The sequence below is a fragment of the Danio rerio genome, chromosome 4, assembly GCF_049306965.1.
Source record: "Danio rerio strain Tuebingen ecotype United States chromosome 4, GRCz12tu, whole genome shotgun sequence".
Taxonomy (NCBI): domain Eukaryota; kingdom Metazoa; phylum Chordata; class Actinopteri; order Cypriniformes; family Danionidae; genus Danio; species Danio rerio.
In genome coordinates, this window is record NC_133179.1 from 31,939,683 (window position 1) to 31,956,928 (window position 17,246).

The 17,246-nt window shown below is 50.5% G+C and overlaps 28 non-coding genes across 28 annotated transcripts; 16 read left to right on the forward strand and 12 right to left on the reverse strand.

The window, feature by feature from the left end:
• Nucleotides 1–583: 583 nt before the first annotated feature.
• Nucleotides 584–655, forward strand: trnag-ucc (transfer RNA glycine (anticodon UCC)). The gene has a single exon. It is a non-coding gene; the product is annotated as a tRNA-Gly (tRNA).
• Nucleotides 656–742: 87 nt separating this feature from the next.
• Nucleotides 743–814, reverse strand: trnad-guc (transfer RNA aspartic acid (anticodon GUC)). Its single transcript has one exon. It is a non-coding gene; the product is annotated as a tRNA-Asp (tRNA).
• Nucleotides 815–1,663: 849 nt separating this feature from the next.
• On the forward strand, nucleotides 1,664–1,735 carry trnag-ucc (transfer RNA glycine (anticodon UCC)). The gene has a single exon. It is a non-coding gene; the product is annotated as a tRNA-Gly (tRNA).
• Nucleotides 1,736–1,822: 87 nt separating this feature from the next.
• On the reverse strand, nucleotides 1,823–1,894 carry trnad-guc (transfer RNA aspartic acid (anticodon GUC)). Its single transcript has one exon. It is a non-coding gene; the product is annotated as a tRNA-Asp (tRNA).
• Nucleotides 1,895–2,744: 850 nt separating this feature from the next.
• On the forward strand, nucleotides 2,745–2,816 carry trnag-ucc (transfer RNA glycine (anticodon UCC)). Its single transcript has one exon. It is a non-coding gene; the product is annotated as a tRNA-Gly (tRNA).
• Nucleotides 2,817–2,903: 87 nt separating this feature from the next.
• On the reverse strand, nucleotides 2,904–2,975 carry trnad-guc (transfer RNA aspartic acid (anticodon GUC)). Its single transcript has one exon. It is a non-coding gene; the product is annotated as a tRNA-Asp (tRNA).
• An 850-nt stretch (nucleotides 2,976–3,825) lies between these two features.
• On the forward strand, nucleotides 3,826–3,897 carry trnag-ucc (transfer RNA glycine (anticodon UCC)). Its single transcript has one exon. It is a non-coding gene; the product is annotated as a tRNA-Gly (tRNA).
• Nucleotides 3,898–3,984: 87 nt separating this feature from the next.
• trnad-guc (transfer RNA aspartic acid (anticodon GUC)) lies at nucleotides 3,985–4,056 on the reverse strand. The gene has a single exon. It is a non-coding gene; the product is annotated as a tRNA-Asp (tRNA).
• An 850-nt stretch (nucleotides 4,057–4,906) lies between these two features.
• On the forward strand, nucleotides 4,907–4,978 carry trnag-ucc (transfer RNA glycine (anticodon UCC)). The gene has a single exon. It is a non-coding gene; the product is annotated as a tRNA-Gly (tRNA).
• A 1,010-nt stretch (nucleotides 4,979–5,988) lies between these two features.
• trnag-ucc (transfer RNA glycine (anticodon UCC)) lies at nucleotides 5,989–6,060 on the forward strand. Its single transcript has one exon. It is a non-coding gene; the product is annotated as a tRNA-Gly (tRNA).
• Nucleotides 6,061–6,147: 87 nt separating this feature from the next.
• Nucleotides 6,148–6,219, reverse strand: trnad-guc (transfer RNA aspartic acid (anticodon GUC)). The gene has a single exon. It is a non-coding gene; the product is annotated as a tRNA-Asp (tRNA).
• An 848-nt stretch (nucleotides 6,220–7,067) lies between these two features.
• trnag-ucc (transfer RNA glycine (anticodon UCC)) lies at nucleotides 7,068–7,139 on the forward strand. The gene has a single exon. It is a non-coding gene; the product is annotated as a tRNA-Gly (tRNA).
• Nucleotides 7,140–7,226: 87 nt separating this feature from the next.
• On the reverse strand, nucleotides 7,227–7,298 carry trnad-guc (transfer RNA aspartic acid (anticodon GUC)). Its single transcript has one exon. It is a non-coding gene; the product is annotated as a tRNA-Asp (tRNA).
• An 850-nt stretch (nucleotides 7,299–8,148) lies between these two features.
• On the forward strand, nucleotides 8,149–8,220 carry trnag-ucc (transfer RNA glycine (anticodon UCC)). The gene has a single exon. It is a non-coding gene; the product is annotated as a tRNA-Gly (tRNA).
• A 1,011-nt stretch (nucleotides 8,221–9,231) lies between these two features.
• trnag-ucc (transfer RNA glycine (anticodon UCC)) lies at nucleotides 9,232–9,303 on the forward strand. Its single transcript has one exon. It is a non-coding gene; the product is annotated as a tRNA-Gly (tRNA).
• Nucleotides 9,304–9,390: 87 nt separating this feature from the next.
• On the reverse strand, nucleotides 9,391–9,462 carry trnad-guc (transfer RNA aspartic acid (anticodon GUC)). Its single transcript has one exon. It is a non-coding gene; the product is annotated as a tRNA-Asp (tRNA).
• An 848-nt stretch (nucleotides 9,463–10,310) lies between these two features.
• trnag-ucc (transfer RNA glycine (anticodon UCC)) lies at nucleotides 10,311–10,382 on the forward strand. The gene has a single exon. It is a non-coding gene; the product is annotated as a tRNA-Gly (tRNA).
• Nucleotides 10,383–10,469: 87 nt separating this feature from the next.
• trnad-guc (transfer RNA aspartic acid (anticodon GUC)) lies at nucleotides 10,470–10,541 on the reverse strand. The gene has a single exon. It is a non-coding gene; the product is annotated as a tRNA-Asp (tRNA).
• An 850-nt stretch (nucleotides 10,542–11,391) lies between these two features.
• trnag-ucc (transfer RNA glycine (anticodon UCC)) lies at nucleotides 11,392–11,463 on the forward strand. Its single transcript has one exon. It is a non-coding gene; the product is annotated as a tRNA-Gly (tRNA).
• Nucleotides 11,464–11,550: 87 nt separating this feature from the next.
• On the reverse strand, nucleotides 11,551–11,622 carry trnad-guc (transfer RNA aspartic acid (anticodon GUC)). The gene has a single exon. It is a non-coding gene; the product is annotated as a tRNA-Asp (tRNA).
• An 850-nt stretch (nucleotides 11,623–12,472) lies between these two features.
• trnag-ucc (transfer RNA glycine (anticodon UCC)) lies at nucleotides 12,473–12,544 on the forward strand. The gene has a single exon. It is a non-coding gene; the product is annotated as a tRNA-Gly (tRNA).
• A 1,010-nt stretch (nucleotides 12,545–13,554) lies between these two features.
• trnag-ucc (transfer RNA glycine (anticodon UCC)) lies at nucleotides 13,555–13,626 on the forward strand. The gene has a single exon. It is a non-coding gene; the product is annotated as a tRNA-Gly (tRNA).
• An 87-nt stretch (nucleotides 13,627–13,713) lies between these two features.
• Nucleotides 13,714–13,785, reverse strand: trnad-guc (transfer RNA aspartic acid (anticodon GUC)). Its single transcript has one exon. It is a non-coding gene; the product is annotated as a tRNA-Asp (tRNA).
• Nucleotides 13,786–14,635: 850 nt separating this feature from the next.
• trnag-ucc (transfer RNA glycine (anticodon UCC)) lies at nucleotides 14,636–14,707 on the forward strand. The gene has a single exon. It is a non-coding gene; the product is annotated as a tRNA-Gly (tRNA).
• Nucleotides 14,708–14,794: 87 nt separating this feature from the next.
• On the reverse strand, nucleotides 14,795–14,866 carry trnad-guc (transfer RNA aspartic acid (anticodon GUC)). The gene has a single exon. It is a non-coding gene; the product is annotated as a tRNA-Asp (tRNA).
• An 850-nt stretch (nucleotides 14,867–15,716) lies between these two features.
• Nucleotides 15,717–15,788, forward strand: trnag-ucc (transfer RNA glycine (anticodon UCC)). Its single transcript has one exon. It is a non-coding gene; the product is annotated as a tRNA-Gly (tRNA).
• Nucleotides 15,789–16,798: 1,010 nt separating this feature from the next.
• On the forward strand, nucleotides 16,799–16,870 carry trnag-ucc (transfer RNA glycine (anticodon UCC)). Its single transcript has one exon. It is a non-coding gene; the product is annotated as a tRNA-Gly (tRNA).
• Nucleotides 16,871–16,957: 87 nt separating this feature from the next.
• Nucleotides 16,958–17,029, reverse strand: trnad-guc (transfer RNA aspartic acid (anticodon GUC)). The gene has a single exon. It is a non-coding gene; the product is annotated as a tRNA-Asp (tRNA).
• Nucleotides 17,030–17,246: the final 217 nt, after the last annotated feature.

Consider the following 17,246-nt stretch of genomic DNA (forward strand, 5'->3'; position numbering starts at 1 on the left):
TACACACAGCCCAGCTTTTACTCCACAAAATGTCAGCTTGCCCTTTCACGAGCTGCATCCAGTCAACCCTTGCAATGACATTCAAACCGGGGGAGCTCATTACAGTGAACACTGGCTGACAGAAGATGAGAACTCCACCACTGCAGAGTGAAATTATCCACCTCTGTTGTTTTTTGGTGAGCTTGTGCCGTCGAACGATTTATCCAACCTCAACGTCGGAAAAAGATGGGATCCATACTTGACATTTTTGTTTTTCGCCCCCCACACAAAGAAACTCCTTGCTTGAAAGCTTTCATTTTCTACACTTCTGTGAGAGGATGTCCACAAGCGTTGGTAACATAGTGGTGAGCACAGCTGGCTTCCAAGCAGATTCCCAGCCAATGTGTTCCTTTTGGCTTCCGTTATGCTACATGGCCGGGCGGCACTCTTGTGAGGATGTCCCTGTGACATGTGGGTAGATCGGTGCATTTTTCGAAGGTTAGGATCCCTATGCCGAACATGTTTCGGTGCCGAACCCGGACAAAGAGGGATCCTTGGTTGAAGGCAGTCCTTTTTGAGTTCTTCTGGCAAAAGCTGCCCGCAAGCGTTGGTGGTATAGTGGTGAGCATAGCTGCCTTCCAAGCAGTTGACCCGGGTTCGATTCCCGGCCAACGCATTTTCCTTTGGCTGCTGTATACGTCACGTCGGCCGATGACGCGCTTGTTAAAGGCAACCAACCGAAAAGTAAAAGGCAGACAAGGGCCTCCCCGTCGGGGAATCGAACCCCGGTCTTCCGCGTGACAGGCGGAGATACTGTCCACTATACTAACGAGGAGCTCAGAGCTAAGGTGCCCGCTCCTGCCCCACGCAGATCAGCCACGTAATCCGGTCCTAGCAGCATTGTCTGCAGCGCTGCCACTAAAGACCTTGGCAGACAGCAAGAGGAGGGCTGAAAACTGGGCTTGGACAGCTTTTTCTTCATTAATACTCCTTGCTTCTTTCTCAGTCTTGCACTGGTCATCAGCAGTAACTTGAACAGTGCATCACACAGGAGAACGTGATTAGCATGTTTTGCAGCAAACAAAGCACGCCATTCATTCTTACACACAGCCCAGCTTTTACTCCACAAAATGTCAGCTTGCCCTTTCACGAGCTGCATGCAGTCAACCCTTGCAATGACATTCAAACCGGGGGAGCTCATTACAGTGAACACTGGCTGACAGAAGATGAGAACTCCACCACTGCAGAGTGAAATTATCCACCTCTGTTGTTTTTTGGTGAGCTTGTGCCGTCGAACGATTTATCCAACCTCAACGTCGGAAAAAGATGGGATCCATACTTGACATTTTTGTTTTTCGCCCCCCACACAAAGAAACTCCTTGCTTGAAAGCTTTCATTTTCTACACTTCTGTGAGAGGATGTCCACAAGCGTTGGTAACATAGTGGTGAGCACAGCTGGCTTCCAAGCAGATTCCCAGCCAATGTGTTCCTTTTGGCTTCCGTTATGCTACATGGCCGGGCGGCACTCTTGTGAGGATGTCCCTGTGACATGTGGGTAGATCGGTGCATTTTGCGAAGGTTAGGATCCCTATGCCGAACATGTTTCGGTGCCGAACCCGGACAAAGAGGGATCCTTGGTTGAAGGCAGTCCTTTTTGAGTTCTTCTGGCAAAAGCTGCCCGCAAGCGTTGGTGGTATAGTGGTGAGCATAGCTGCCTTCCAAGCAGTTGACCCGGGTTCGATTCCCGGCCAACGCATTTTCCTTTGGCTGCTGTATACGTCACGTCGGCCGATGACGCGCTTGTTAAAGGCAACCAACCGAAAAGTAAAAGGCAGACAAGGGCCTCCCCGTCGGGGAATCGAACCCCGGTCTTCCGCGTGACAGGCGGAGATACTGTCCACTATACTAACGAGGAGCTGCGGAGCTAAGGTGCCCGCTCCTGCGCCACGCAGATCAGCCACGTAATCCGGTCCTAGCAGCATTGTCTGCAGCGCTGCCACTAAAGACCTTGGCAGACAGCAAGAGGAGGGCTGAAAACTGGGCTTGGACAGCTTTTTCTTCAATAATACTCCTTGCTTCTTTCTCAGTCTTGCACTGGTCATCAGCAGTAACTTGAACAGTGCATCACACAGGAGAAGGTGATTAGCATGTTTTGCAGCAAACAAAGCACGCCATTCATTCTTACACACAGCCCAGCTTTTACTCCACAAAATGTCAGCTTGCCCTTTCACGAGCTGCATCCAGTCAACCCTTGCAATGACATTCAAACCGGGGGAGCTCATTACAGTGAACACTGGCTGACAGAAGATGAGAACTCCACCACTGCAGAGTGAAATTATCCACCTCTGTTGTTTTTTGGTGAGCTTGTGCCGTCGAACGATTTATCCAACCTCAACGTCGGAAAAAGATGGGATCCATACTTGACATTTTTGTTTTTCGCCCCCCACACAAAGAAACTCCTTGGTTGAAAGCTTTCATTTTCTACACTTCTGTGAGAGGATGTCCACAAGCGTTGGTAACATAGTGGTGAGCACAGCTGGCTTCCAAGCAGATTCCCAGCCAATGTGTTCCTTTTGGCTTCCGTTATGCTACATGGCCGTGCGGCACTCTTGTGAAGATGTCCCTGTGACATGTGGGTAGATCGGTGCATTTTGCGAAGGTTAGGATCCCTATGCCGAACATGTTTCGGTGCCGAACCCGGACAAAGAGGGATCCTTGGTTGAAGGCAGTCCTTTTTGAGTTCTTCTGGCAAAAGCTGCCCACAAGCGTTGGTGGTATAGTGGTGAGCATAGCTGCCTTCCAAGCAGTTGACCCGGGTTCGATTCCCGGCCAACGCATTTTCCTTTGGCTGCTGTATACGTCACGTCGGCCGATGACGCGCTTGTTAAAGGCAACCAACCGAAAAGTAAAAGGCAGACAAGGGCCTCCCCGTCGGGGAATCGAACCCCGGTCTTCCGCGTGACAGGCGGAGATACTGTCCACTATACTAACGAGGAGCTGCGGAGCTAGGGTGCCCTCTCCTGCCCCACGCAGATCAGCCACGTAATCCGGTCCTAGCAGCATTGTCTGCAGCGCTGCCACTAAAGACCTTGGCAGACAGCAAGAGGAGGGCTGAAAACTGGGCTTGGACAGCTTTTTCTTCATTAATACTCCTTGCTTCTTTCTCAGTCTTGCACTGGTCATCAGCAGTAACTTGAACAGTGCATCACACAGGAGAACGTGATTAGCATGTTTTGCAGCAAACAAAGCACGCCATTCATTCTTACACACAGCCCAGCTTTTACTCCACAAAATGTCAGCTTGCCCTTTCACGAGCTGCATCCAGTCAACCCTTGCAATGACATTCAAACCGGGGGAGCTCATTACAGTGAACACTGGCTGACAGAAGATGAGAACTCCACCACTGCAGAGTGAAATTATCCACCTCTGTTGTTTTTTGGTGAGCTTGTGCCGTCGAACGATTTATCCAACCTCAACGTCGGAAAAAGATGGGATCCATACTTGACATTTTTGTTTTTCGCCCCCCACACAAAGAAACTCCTTGCTTGAAAGCTTTCATTTTCTACACTTCTGTGAGAGGATGTCCACAAGCGTTGGTAACATAGTGGTGAGCACAGCTGGCTTCCAAGCAGATTCCCAGACAATGTGTTCCTTTTGGCTTCCGTTATGCTACATGGCCGTGCGGCACTCTTGTGAAGATGTCCCTGTGACATGTGGGTAGATCGGTGCATTTTGCGAAGGTTAGGATCCCTATGCCGAACATGTTTCGGTGCCGAACCCGGACAAAGAGGGATCCTTGGTTGAAGGCAGTCCTTTTTGAGTTCTTCTGGCAAAAGCTGCCCGCAAGCGTTGGTGGTATAGTGGTGAGCATAGCTGCCTTCCAAGCAGTTGACCCGGGTTCGATTCCCGGCCAACGCATTTTCCTTTGGCTGCTGTATACGTCACGTCGGCCGATGACGCGCTTGTTAAAGGCAACCAACCGAAAAGTAAAAGTCAGACAAGGGCCTCCCCGTCGGGGAATCGAACCCCGGTCTTCCGCGTGACAGGCGGAGATACTGTCCACTATACTAACGAGGAGCTGCGGAGCTAAGGTGCCCGCTCCTGCCCCACGCAGATCAGCCACGTAATCCGGTCCTAGCAGCATTGTCTGCAGCGCTGCCACTAAAGACCTTGGCAGACAGCAAGAGGAGGGCTGAAAACTGGGCTTGGACAGCTTTTTCTTCATTAATACTCCTTGCTTCTTTCTCAGTCTTGCACTGGTCATCAGCAGTAACTTGAACAGTGCATCACACAGGAGAAGGTGATTAGCATGTTTTGCAGCAAACAAAGCACGCCATTCATTCTTACACACAGCCCAGCTTTTACTCCACAAAATGTCAGCTTGCCCTTTCACGAGCTGCATCCAGTCAACCCTTGCAATGACATTCAAACCGGGGGAGCTCATTACAGTGAACACTGGCTGACAGAAGATGAGAACTCCACCACTGCAGAGTAAAATTATCCACCTCTGTTGTTTTTTGGTGAGCTTGTGCCGTCGAACGATTTATCCAACCTCAACGTCGGAAAAAGATGGGATCCATACTTGACATTTTTGTTTTTCGCCCCCCACACAAAGAAACTCCTTGCTTGAAAGCTTTCATTTTCTACACTTCTGTGAGAGGATGTCCACAAGAGTTGGTAACATAGTGGTGAGCACAGCTGGCTTCCAAGCAGATTCCCAGCCAATGTGTTCCTTTTGGCTTCCGTTATGCTACATGGCCGGGCGGCACTCTTGTGAAGATGTCCCTGTGACATGTGGGTAGATCGGTGCATTTTGCGAAGGTTAGGATCCCTATGCCGAACATGTTTCGGTGCCGAACCCGGACAAAGAGGGATCCTTGGTTGAAGGCAGTCCTTTTTGAGCTCTTCTGGCAAAAGCTGCCTGCAAGCGTTGGTGGTATAGTGGTGAGCATAGCTGCCTTCCAAGCAGTTGACCCGGGTTCGATTCCCGACCAACGCATTTTCCTTTGGCTGCTGTATACGTCACGTCGGCCGATGACGCGCTTGTTAAAGGCAACCAACCGAAAAGTAAAAGGCCGACAAGGGCCTCCCCGTCGGGGAATCGAACCCCGGTCTTCCGCGTGACAGGCGAAGATACTGTCCACTATACTAACTAGGAGCTGCGGAGCCAAGGTGCCCGCTCCTGCCCCACGCAGATCAGCCACGTAATCCGGTCCTAGCAGCATTGTCTGCAGCGCTGCCACTAAAGACCTTGGCAGACAGCAAGAGGAGGGCTGAAAACTGGGCTTGGACAGCTTTTTCTTCATTAATACTCCTTGCTTCTTTCTCAGTCTTGCACTGGTCATCAGCAGTAACTTGAACAGTGCATCACACAGGAGAACGTGATTAGCATGTTTTGAAGCAAAAAAAGCACGCCATTCATTCTTACACACAGCCCAGCTTTTACTCCACAAAATGTCAGCTTGCCCTTTCACGAGTTGCATCCAGTCAACCCTTGCAATGACATTCAAACCGGGGGAGCTCATTACAGTGAACACTGGCTGACAGAAGATGAGAACTCCACCACTGCAGAGTGAAATTATCCACCTCTGTTGATTTTTGGTGAGCTTGTGCCGTCGAACGATTTATCCAACCTCAACGTCGGAAAAAGATGGGATCCATACTTGACATTTTTGTTTTTCGCCCCCCACACAAAGAAACTCCTTGCTTGAAAGCTTTCATTTTCTACACTTCTGTGAGAGGATGTCCACAAGCGTTGGTAACATAGTGGTGAGCACAGCTGGCTTCCAAGCAGATTCCCAGCCAATGTGTTCCTTTTGGCTTCCGTTATGCTACATGGCCGGGCGGCACTCTTGTGAAGATGTCCCTGTGACATGTGGGTAGATCGGTGCATTTTGCGAAGGTTAGGATTCCTATGCCGAACATGTTTCGGTGCCGAACCCGGACAAAGAGGGATCCTTGGTTGAAGGCAGTCCTTTTTGAGTTCTTCTGGCAAAAGCTGCCCGCAAAGCGTTGGTGGTATAGTGGTGAGCATAGCTGCCTTCCAAGCAGTTGACCCGGGTTCGATTCCCGGCCAACGCATTTTCCTTTGACTGCTGTATACGTCACGTCGGCCGATGACGCGCTTGTTAAAGGCAACCAACCGAAAAGTAAAAGGCAGACAAGGGCCTCCCCGTCGGGGAATCGAACCCCGGTCTTCCGCGTGACAGGCGGAGATACTGTCCACTATACTAACGAGGAGCTGCAGAAAAGGTGCCCGCTCCTGCCCCACGCAGATCAGCCACGTAATCCGGTCCTAGCAGCATTGTCTGCAGCGCTGCCACTAAAGACCTTGGCAGACAGCAAGAGGAGGGCTGAAAACTGGGCTTGGACAGCTTTTTCTTCATTAATACTCCTTGCTTCTTTCTCAGTCTTGCACTGGTCATCAGCAGTAACTTGAACAGTGCATCACACAGGAGAACGTGATTAGCATGTTTTGCAGCAAACAAAGCACGCCATTCATTCTTACACACAGCCCAGCTTTTACTCCACAAAATGTCAGCTTGCCCTTTCACGAGCTGCATCCAGTCAACCCTTGCAATGACATTCAAACCGGGGGAGCTCATTACAGTGAACACTGGCTGACAGAAGATGAGAACTCCACCACTGCAGAGTGAAATTATCCACCTCTGTTGTTTTTTGGTGAGCTTGTGCCGTCGAACGATTTATCCAACCTCAACGTCGGAAAAAGATGGGATCCATACTTGACATTTTTGTTTTTCGCCCCCCACACAAAGAAACTCCTTGCTTGAAAGCTTTCATTTTCTACACTTCTGTGAGAGGATGTCCACAAGCGTTGGTAACATAGTGGTGAGCACAGCTGGCTTCCAAGCAGATTTCCAGCCAATGTGTTCCTTTTGGCTTCCGTTATGCTACATGGCCGGGCGGCACTCTTGTGAAGATGTCCCTGTGACATGTGGGTAGATCGGTGCATTTTGCGAAGGTTAGGATCCCTATGCCGAACATGTTTCGGTGCCGAACCCGGACAAAGAGGGATCCTTGGTTGAAGGCAGTCCTTTTTGAGTTCTTCTGGCAAAAACTGCCCGGAAGCGTTGGTGGTATAGTGGTGAGCATAGCTGCCTTCCAAGCAGTTGACCCGGGTTCGATTCCCGGCCAACGCATTTTCCTTTGGCTGCTGTATACGTCACGTCGGCCGATGACGCTCTTGTTAAAGGCAACCAACCGAAAAGTAAAAGGCAGACAAGGGCCTCCCCGTCAGGGAATCGAACCCCGGTCTTCCGCGTGACAGGCGGAGATACTGTCCACTATACTAACGAGGAGCTGCGGAGCTAAGGTGCCCGCTCCTGCCCCACGCAGATCAGCCATGTAATCCGGTCCTAGCAGCATTGTCTGCAGCGCTGCCACTAAAGACCTTGGCAGACAGCAAGAGGAGGGCTGAAAACTGGGCTTGGACAGCATTTTCTTCATTAATACTCCTTGCTTCTTTCTCAGTCTTGCACTGGTCATCAGCAGTAACTTGAACAGTGCATCACACAGGAGAACGTGATTAGCATGTTTTGCAGCAAACAAAGCACGCCATTCATTCTTACACACAGCCCAGCTTTTACTCCACAAAATGTCAGCTTGCCCTTTCACGAGCTGCATCCAGTCAACCCTTGCAATGACATTCAAACCGGGGGAGCTCATTACAGTGAACACTGGCTGACAGAAGATGAGAACTCCACCACTGCAGAGTGAAATTATCCACTTCTGTTGTTTTTTGGTGAGCTTGTGCCGTCGAACGATTTATCCAACCTCAACGTCGGAAAAAGATGGGATCCATACTTGACATTTTTGTGTTTCGCCCCCCACACAAAGAAACTCCTTGCTTGAAAGCTTTCATTTTCTACACTTCTGTGAGAGGATGTCCACAAGCGTTGGTAACATAGTGGTGAGCACAGCTGGCTTCCAAGCAGATTCCCAGCCAATGTGTTCCTTTTGGCTTCCGTTATGCTACATGGCCGGGCGGCACTCTTGTGAGGATGTCCCTGTGACATGTGGGTAGATCGGTGCATTTTGCGAAGGTTAGGATCCCTATGCCGAACATGTTTCGGTGCCGAACCCGGACAAAGAGGGATCCTTGGTTGAAGGCAGTCCTTTTTGAGTTCTTCTGGCAAAAGCTGCCCGCAAGCGTTGGTGGTATAGTGGTGAGCATAGCTGCCTTCCAAGCAGTTGACCCGGGTTCGATTCCCGGCCAACGCATTTTCCTTTGGCTGCTGTATACGTCACGTCGGCCGATGACGCGCTTGTTAAAGGCAACCAACCGAAAAGTAAAAGGCAGACAAGGGCCTCCCCGTCGGGGAATCGAATCCCCGGTATTCCGCGTGACAGGCGGAGATACTGTCCACTATACTAACGAGGAGCTGCGGAGCTAAGGTCCCCGCTCCTGCCCCACGCAGATCAGCCACGTAATCCGGTCCTAGCAGCATTGTCTGCAGCGCTGCCACTAAAGACCTTGGCAGACAGCAAGAGGAGGGCTGAAAACTGGGCTTGGACAGCTTTTTCTTCATTAATACTCCTTGCTTCTTTCTCAGTCTTGCACTGGTCATCAGCAGTAACTTGAACAGTGCATCACACAGGAGAACGTGATTAGCATGTTTTGCAGCAAACAAAGCACGCCATTCATTCTTACACACAGCCCAGCTTTTACTCCACAAAATGTCAGCTTGCCCTTTCACGAGCTGCATCCAGTCAACCCTTGCAATGACATTCAAACCGGGGGAGCTCATTACAGTGAACACTGGCTGACAGAAGATGAGAACTCCACCACTGCAGAGTGAAATTATCCACCTCTGTTGTTTTTTGGTGAGCTTGTGCCGTCGAACGATTTATCCAACCTCAACGTCGGAAAAAGATGGGATCCATACTTGACATTTTTGTTTTTCGCCCCCCACACAAAGAAACTCCTTGCTTGAAAGCTTTCATTTTCTACACTTCTGTGAGAGGATATCCACAAGCGTTGGTAACATAGTGGTGAGCACAGCTGGCTTCCAAGCAGATTCCCAGCCAATGTGTTCCTTTTGGCTTCCGTTATGCTACATGGCCGGGCGGCACTCTTGTGAAGATGTCCCTGTGACATGTGGGTAGATCGGTGCATTTTGCGAAGGTTAGGATTCCTATGCCGAACATGTTTCGGTGCCGAACCCGGACAAAGAGGGATCCTTGGTTGAAGGCAGTCCTTTTTGAGTTCTTCTGGCAAAAGCTGCCCGCAAAGCGTTGGTGGTATAGTGGTGAGCATAGCTGCCTTCCAAGCAGTTGACCCGGGTTCGATTCCCGGCCAACGCATTTTCCTTTGGCTGCTGTATACGTCACGTCGGCCGATGACGCGCTTGTTAAAGGCAACCAACCGAAAAGTAAAAGGCAGACAAGGGCCTCCCCGTCGGGGAATCGAACCCCGGTCTTCCGCGTGACAGGCGGAGATACTGTCCACTATACTAACGAGGAGCTGCGGAGCTAAGGTGCCCGCTCCTGCCCCACGCAGATCAGCCACGTAATCCGGTCCTAGCAGCATTGTCTGCAGCGCTGCCACTAAAGACCTTGGCAGACAGCAAGAGGAGGGCTGAAAACTGGGCTTGGACAGCTTTTTCTTCATTAATACTCCTTGCTTCTTTCTCAGTCTTGCACTGGTCATCAGCAGTAACTTGAACAGTGCATCACACAGGAGAACGTGATTAGCATGTTTTGCAGCAAACAAAGCACGCCATTCATTCTTACACACAGCCCAGCTTTTACTCCACAAAATGTCAGCTTGCCCTTTCACGAGCTGCATCCAGTCAACCCTTGGAATGACATTCAAACCGGGGGAGCTCATTACAGTGAACACTGGCTGACAGAAGATGAGAACTCCACCACTGCAGAGTGAAATTATCCACCTCTGTTGTTTTTTGGTGAGCTTGTGCCGTCGAACGATTTATCCAACCTCAACGTCGGAAAAAGATGGGATCCATACTTGACATTTTTTTTCGCCCCCCACACAAAGAAACTCCTTGCATGAAAGCTATCATTATCTACACTTCTGTGAGAGGATGTCCACAAGCGTTGGTAACATAGTGGTGAGCACAGCTGGCTTCCAAGCAGATTCCCAGCCAATGTGTTCCTTTTGGCTTCCGTTATGCTACATGGCCGGGCGGCACTCTTGTGAAGATGTCCCTGTGACATGTGGGTAGATCGGTGCATTTTGCGAAGGTTAGGATTCCTATGCCGAACATGTTTCGGTGCCGAACCCGGACAAAGAGGGATCCTTGGTTGAAGGCAGTCCTTTTTGAGTTCTTCTGGCAAAAGCTGCCCGCAAAGCGTTGGTGGTATAGTGGTGAGCATAGCTGCCTTCCAAGCAGTTGACCCGGGTTCGATTCCCGGCCAACGCATTTTCCTTTGGCTGCTGTATACGTCACGTCGGCCGATGACGCGCTTGTTAAAGGCAACCAACCGAAAAGTAAAAGGCAGACAAGGGCCTCCCCGTCGGGGAATCGAACCCCGGTCTTCCGCGTGACAGGCGGAGATACTGTCCACTATACTAACGAGGAGCTGCGGAGCTAAGGTGCCCGCTCCTGCCCCACGCAGATCAGCCACGTAATCCGGTCCTAGCAGCATTGTCTGCAGCGCTGCCACTAAAGACCTTGGCAGACAGCAAGAGGAGGGCTGAAAACTGGGCTTGGACAGCTTTTTCTTCATTAATACTCCTTGCTTCTTTCTCAGTCTTGCACTGGTCATCAGCAGTAACTTGAACAGTGCATCACACAGGAGAACGTGATTAGCATGTTTTGCAGCAAACAAAGCACGCCATTCATTCTTACACACAGCCCAGCTTTTACTCCACAAAATGTCAGCTTGCCCTTTCACGAGCTGCATCCAGTCAACCCTTGGAATGACATTCAAACCGGGGGAGCTCATTACAGTGAACACTGGCTGACAGAAGATGAGAACTCCACCACTGCAGAGTGAAATTATCCACCTCTGTTGTTTTTTGGTGAGCTTGTGCCGTCGAACGATTTATCCAACCTCAACGTCGGAAAAAGATGGGATCCATACTTGACATTTTTGTTTTTCGCCCCCCACACAAAGAAACTCCTTGCTTGAAAGCTTTCATTTTCTACACTTCTGTGAGAGGATGTCCACAAGCGTTGGTAACATAGTGGTGAGCACAGCTGGCTTCCAAGCAGATTCCCAGCCAATGTGTTCCTTTTGGCTTCCGTTATGCTACATGGCCGGGCGGCACTCTTGTGAGGATGTCCCTGTGACATGTGGGTAGATCGGTGCATTTTGCGAAGGTTAGGATCCCTATGCCGAACATGTTTCGGTGCCGAACCCGGACAAAGAGGGATCCTTGGTTGAAGGCAGTCCTTTTTGAGTTCTTCTGGCAAAAGCTGCCCGCAAGCGTTGGTGGTATAGTGGTGAGCATAGCTGCCTTCCAAGCAGTTGACCCGGGTTCGATTCCCGGCCAACGCATTTTCCTTTGGCTGCTGTATACGTCACGTCGGCCGATGACGCGCTTGTTAAAGGCAACCAACCGAAAAGTAAAAGGCAGACAAGGGCCTCCCCGTCGGGGAATCGAACCCCGGTCTTCCGCGTGACAGGCGGAGATACTGTCCACTATACTAACGAGGAGCTGCGGAACTTAGGTGCCCGCTCCTGCGCCACACAGATCAGCCACGTAATCCGGTCCTAGCAGCATTGTCTGCAGCGCTGCCACTAAAGACCTTGGCAGACAGCAAGAGGAGGGCTGAAAACTGGGCTTGGACAGCTTTTTCTTCATTAATACTCCTTGCTTCTTTCTCAGTCTTGCACTGGTCATCAGCAGTAACTTGAACAGTGCATCACACAGGAGAACGTGATTAGCATGTTTTGCAGCAAACAAAGCACGCCATTCATTCTTACACACAGCCCAGCTTTTACTCCACAAAATGTCAGCTTGCCCTTTCACGAGCTGCATGCAGTCAACCCTTGCAATGACATTCAAACCGGGGGAGCTCATTACAGTGAACACTGGCTGACAGAAGATGAGAACTCCACCACTGCAGAGTGAAATTATCCACCTCTGTTGTTTTTTGGTGAGCTTGTGCCGTCAAACGATTTATCCAACCTCAACGTCGGAAAAAGATGGGATCCATACTTGACATTTTTGTTTTTCGCCCCCCACACAAAGAAACTCCTTGCTTGAAAGCTTTCATTTTCTACACTTCTGTGAGAGGATGTCCACAAGCGTTGGTAACATAGTGGTGAGCACAGCTGGCTTCCTAGCAGATTCCCAGCCAATGTGTTCCTTTTGGCTTCCGTTATGCTACATGGCCGGGCGGCACTCTTGTGAGGATGTCCCTGTGACATGTGGGTAGATCGGTGCATTTTGCGAAGGTTAGGATCCCTATGCCGAACATGTTTCGGTGCCGAACCCGGACAAAGAGGGATCCTTGGTTGAAGGCAGTCCTTTTTGAGTTCTTCTGGCAAAAGCTGCCCGCAAGCGTTGGTGGTATAGTGGTGAGCATAGCTGCCTTCCAAGCAGTTGACCCGGGTTCGATTCCCGGCCAACGCATTTTCCTTTGGCTGCTGTATACGTCACGTCGGCCGATGACGCGCTTGTTAAAGGCAACCAACCGAAAAGTAAAAGGCAGACATGGGCCTCCCCGTCGGAGAATCGAACACAGGTCTTCCGCGTGACAGGCGGAGATACTGTCCACTATACTAACGAGGAGCTGCGGAGCTACGGTGCCCGCTCCTGCCCCACGCAGATCAGCCACGTAATCTGGTCCTAGCAGCATTGTCTGCAGCGCTGCCACTAAAGACCTTGGCAGACAGCAAGAGGAGGGCTGAAAACTGGGCTTGGACAGCTTTTTCTTCATTAATACTCCTTGCTTCTTTCTCAGTCTTGCACTGGTCATCAGCAGTAACTTGAACAGTGCATCACACAGGAGAACGTAATTAGCATGTTTTGCAGCAAACAAAGCACGCCATTCATTCTTACACACAGCCCAGCTTTTACTCCACAAAATGTCAGCTTGCCCTTTCACGAGCTGCATCCAGTCAACCCTTGCAATGACATTCAAACCGGGGGGAGCTCATTACAGTGAACACTGGCTGACAGAAGATGAGAACTCCACCACTGCAGAGTGAAATTATCCACCTCTGTTGTTTTTTGGTGAGCTTGTGCCGTCGAACGATTTATCCAACCTCAACGTCGGAAAAAGATGGGATCCATACTTGACATTTTTGTTTTTCGCCCCCCACACAAAGAAACTCCTTGCTTGAAAGCTTTCATTTTCTACACTTCTGTGAGAGGATGTCCACAAGCGTTGGTAACATAGTGGTGAGCACAGCTGGCTTCCAAGCAGATTCCCAGCCAATGTGTTCCTTTTGGCTTCCGTTATGCTACATGGCCGGGCGGCACTCTTGTGAGGATGTCCCTGTGACATGTGGGTAGATCGGTGCATTTTGCGAAGGTTAGGATCCCTATGCCGAACATGTTTCGGTGCCGAACCCGGACAAAGAGGGATCCTTGGTTGAAGGCAGTCCTTTTTGAGTTCTTCTGGCAAAAGCTGCCCGCAAGCGTTGGTGGTATAGTGGTGAGCATAGCTGCCTTCCAAGCAGTTGACCCGGGTTCGATTCCCGGCCAACGCATTTTCCTTTGGCTGCTGTATACGTCACGTCGGCCGATGACGCGCTTGTTAAAGGCAACCAACCGAAAAGTAAAAGGCAGACAAGGGCCTCCCCGTCGGGGAATCGAACCCCGGTCTTCCGCGTGACAGGCGGAGATACTGTCCACTATACTAACGAGGAGCTGCGGAGCTAAGGTGCCCGCTCCTGCGCGACGCAGATCAGCCACGTAATCCGGTCCTAGCAGCATTGTCTGCAGCACTGCCACTAAAGACCTTGGCAGACAGCAAGAGGAGGGCTGAAAACTGGGCTTGGACAGCTTTTTCTTCAATAATACTCCTTGCTTCTTTCTCAGTCTTGCACTGGTCATCAGCAGTAACTTGAACAGTGCATCACACAGGAGAACGTGATTAGCATGTTTTGCAGCAAACAAAGCACGCCATTCATTCTTACACACAGCCCAGCTTTTACTCCACAAAATGTCAGCTTGCCCTTTCACGAGCTGCATGCAGTCAACCCTTGCAATGACATTCAAACCGGGGGAGCTCATTACAGTGAACACTGGCTGACAGAAGATGAGAACTCCACCACTGCAGAGTGAAATTATCCACCTCTGTTGTTTTTTGGTGAGCTTGTGCCGTCGAACGATTTATCCAACCTCAACGTCGGAAAAAGATGGGATCCATACTTGACATTTTTGTTTTTCGCCCCCCACACAAAGAAACTCCTTGCTTGAAAGCTTTCATTTTCTACACTTCTGTGAGAGGATGTCCACAAGCGTTGGTAACATAGTGGTGAGCACAGCTGGCTTCCTAGCAGATTCCCAGCCAATGTGTTCCTTTTGGCTTCCGTTATGCTACATGGCCGGGCGGCACTCTTGTGAGGATGTCCCTGTGACATGTGGGTAGATCGGTGCATTTTGCGAAGGTTAGGATCCCTATGCCGAACATGTTTCGGTGCCGAACCCGGACAAAGAGGGATCCTTGGTTGAAGGCAGTCCTTTTTGAGTTCTTCTGGCAAAAGCTGCCCGCAAGCGTTGGTGGTATAGTGGTGAGCATAGCTGCCTTCCAAGCAGTTGACCCGGGTTCGATTCCCGGCCAACGCATTTTCCTTTGGCTGCTGTATACGTCACGTCGGCCGATGACGCGCTTGTTAAAGGCAACCAACCGAAAAGTAAAAGGCAGACAAGGGCCTCCCCGTCGGGGAATCGAACCCCGGTCTTCCGCGTGACAGGCGGAGATACTGTCCACTATACTAACGAGGAGCTGCGGAACTTAGGTGCCCGCTCCTGCGCCACGCAGATCAGCCACGTAATCCGGTCCTAGCAGCATTGTCTGCAGCGCTGCCACTAAAGACCTTGGCAGACAGCAAGAGGAGGGCTGAAAACTGGGCTTGGACAGCTTTTTCTTCATTAATACTCCTTGCTTCTTTCTCAGTCTTGCACTGGTCATCAGCAGTAACTTGAACAGTGCATCACACAGGAGAACGTGATTAGCATGTTTTGCAGCAAACAAAGCACGCCATTCATTCTTACACACAGCCCAGCTTTTACTCCACAAAATGTCAGCTTGCCCTTTCACGAGCTGCATGCAGTCAACCCTTGCAATGACATTCAAACCGGGGGAGCTCATTACAGTGAACACTGGCTGACAGAAGATGAGAACTCCACCACTGCAGAGTGAAATTATCCACCTCTGTTGTTTTTTGGTGAGCTTGTGCCGTCAAACGATTTATCCAACCTCAACGTCGGAAAAAGATGGGATCCATACTTGACATTTTTGTTTTTCGCCCCCCACACAAAGAAACTCCTTGCTTGAAAGCTTTCATTTTCTACACTTCTGTGAGAGGATGTCCACAAGCGTTGGTAACATAGTGGTGAGCACAGCTGGCTTCCTAGCAGATTCCCAGCCAATGTGTTCCTTTTGGCTTCCGTTATGCTACATGGCCGGGCGGCACTCTTGTGAGGATGTCCCTGTGACATGTGGGTAGATCGGTGCATTTTGCGAAGGTTAGGATCCCTATGCCGAACATGTTTCGGTGCCGAACCCGGACAAAGAGGGATCCTTGGTTGAAGGCAGTCCTTTTTGAGTTCTTCTGGCAAAAGCTGCCCGCAAGCGTTGGTGGTATAGTGGTGAGCATAGCTGCCTTCCAAGCAGTTGACCCGGGTTCGATTCCCGGCCAACGCATTTTCCTTTGGCTGCTGTATACGTCACGTCGGCCGATGACGCGCTTGTTAAAGGCAACCAACCGAAAAGTAAAAGGCAGACATGGGCCTCCCCGTCGGAGAATCGAACACAGGTCTTCCGCGTGACAGGCGGAGATACTGTCCACTATACTAACGAGGAGCTGCGGAGCTACGGTGCCCGCTCCTGCCCCACGCAGATCAGCCACGTAATCTGGTCCTAGCAGCATTGTCTGCAGCGCTGCCACTAAAGACCTTGGCAGACAGCAAGAGGAGGGCTGAAAACTGGGCTTGGACAGCTTTTTCTTCATTAATACTCCTTGCTTCTTTCTCAGTCTTGCACTGGTCATCAGCAGTAACTTGAACAGTGCATCACACAGGAGAACGTAATTAGCATGTTTTGCAGCAAACAAAGCACGCCATTCATTCTTACACACAGCCCAGCTTTTACTCCACAAAATGTCAGCTTGCCCTTTCACGAGCTGCATCCAGTCAACCCTTGCAATGACATTCAAACCGGGGGGAGCTCATTACAGTGAACACTGGCTGACAGAAGATGAGAACTCCACCACTGCAGAGTGAAATTATCCACCTCTGTTGTTTTTTGGTGAGCTTGTGCCGTCGAACGATTTATCCAACCTCAACGTCGGAAAAAGATGGGATCCATACTTGACATTTTTGTTTTTCGCCCCCCACACAAAGAAACTCCTTGCTTGAAAGCTTTCATTTTCTACACTTCTGTGAGAGGATGTCCACAAGCGTTGGTAACATAGTGGTGAGCACAGCTGGCTTCCAAGCAGATTCCCAGCCAATGTGTTCCTTTTGGCTTCCGTTATGCTACATGGCCGGGCGGCACTCTTGTGAGGATGTCCCTGTGACATGTGGGTAGATCGGTGCATTTTGCGAAGGTTAGGATCCCTATGCCGAACATGTTTCGGTGCCGAACCCGGACAAAGAGGGATCCTTGGTTGAAGGCAGTCCTTTTTGAGTTCTTCTGGCAAAAGCTGCCCGCAAGCGTTGGTGGTATAGTGGTGAGCATAGCTGCCTTCCAAGCAGTTGACCCGGGTTCGATTCCCGGCCAACGCATTTTCCTTTGGCTGCTGTATACGTCACGTCGGCCGATGACGCGCTTGTTAAAGGCAACCAACCGAAAAGTAAAAGGCAGACAAGGGCCTCCCCGTCGGGGAATCGAACCCCGGTCTTCCGCGTGACAGGCGGAGATACTGTCCACTATACTAACGAGGAGCTGCGGAGCTAAGGTGCCCGCTCCTGCGCGACGCAGATCAGCCACGTAATCCGGTCCTAGCAGCATTGTCTGCAGCGCTGCCACTAAAGACCTTGGCAGACAGCAAGAGGAGGGCTGAAAACTGGGCTTGGACAGCTTTTTCTTCAATAATACTCCTTGCTTCTTTCTCAGTCTTGCACTGGTCATCAGCAGTAACTTGAACAGTGCATCACACAG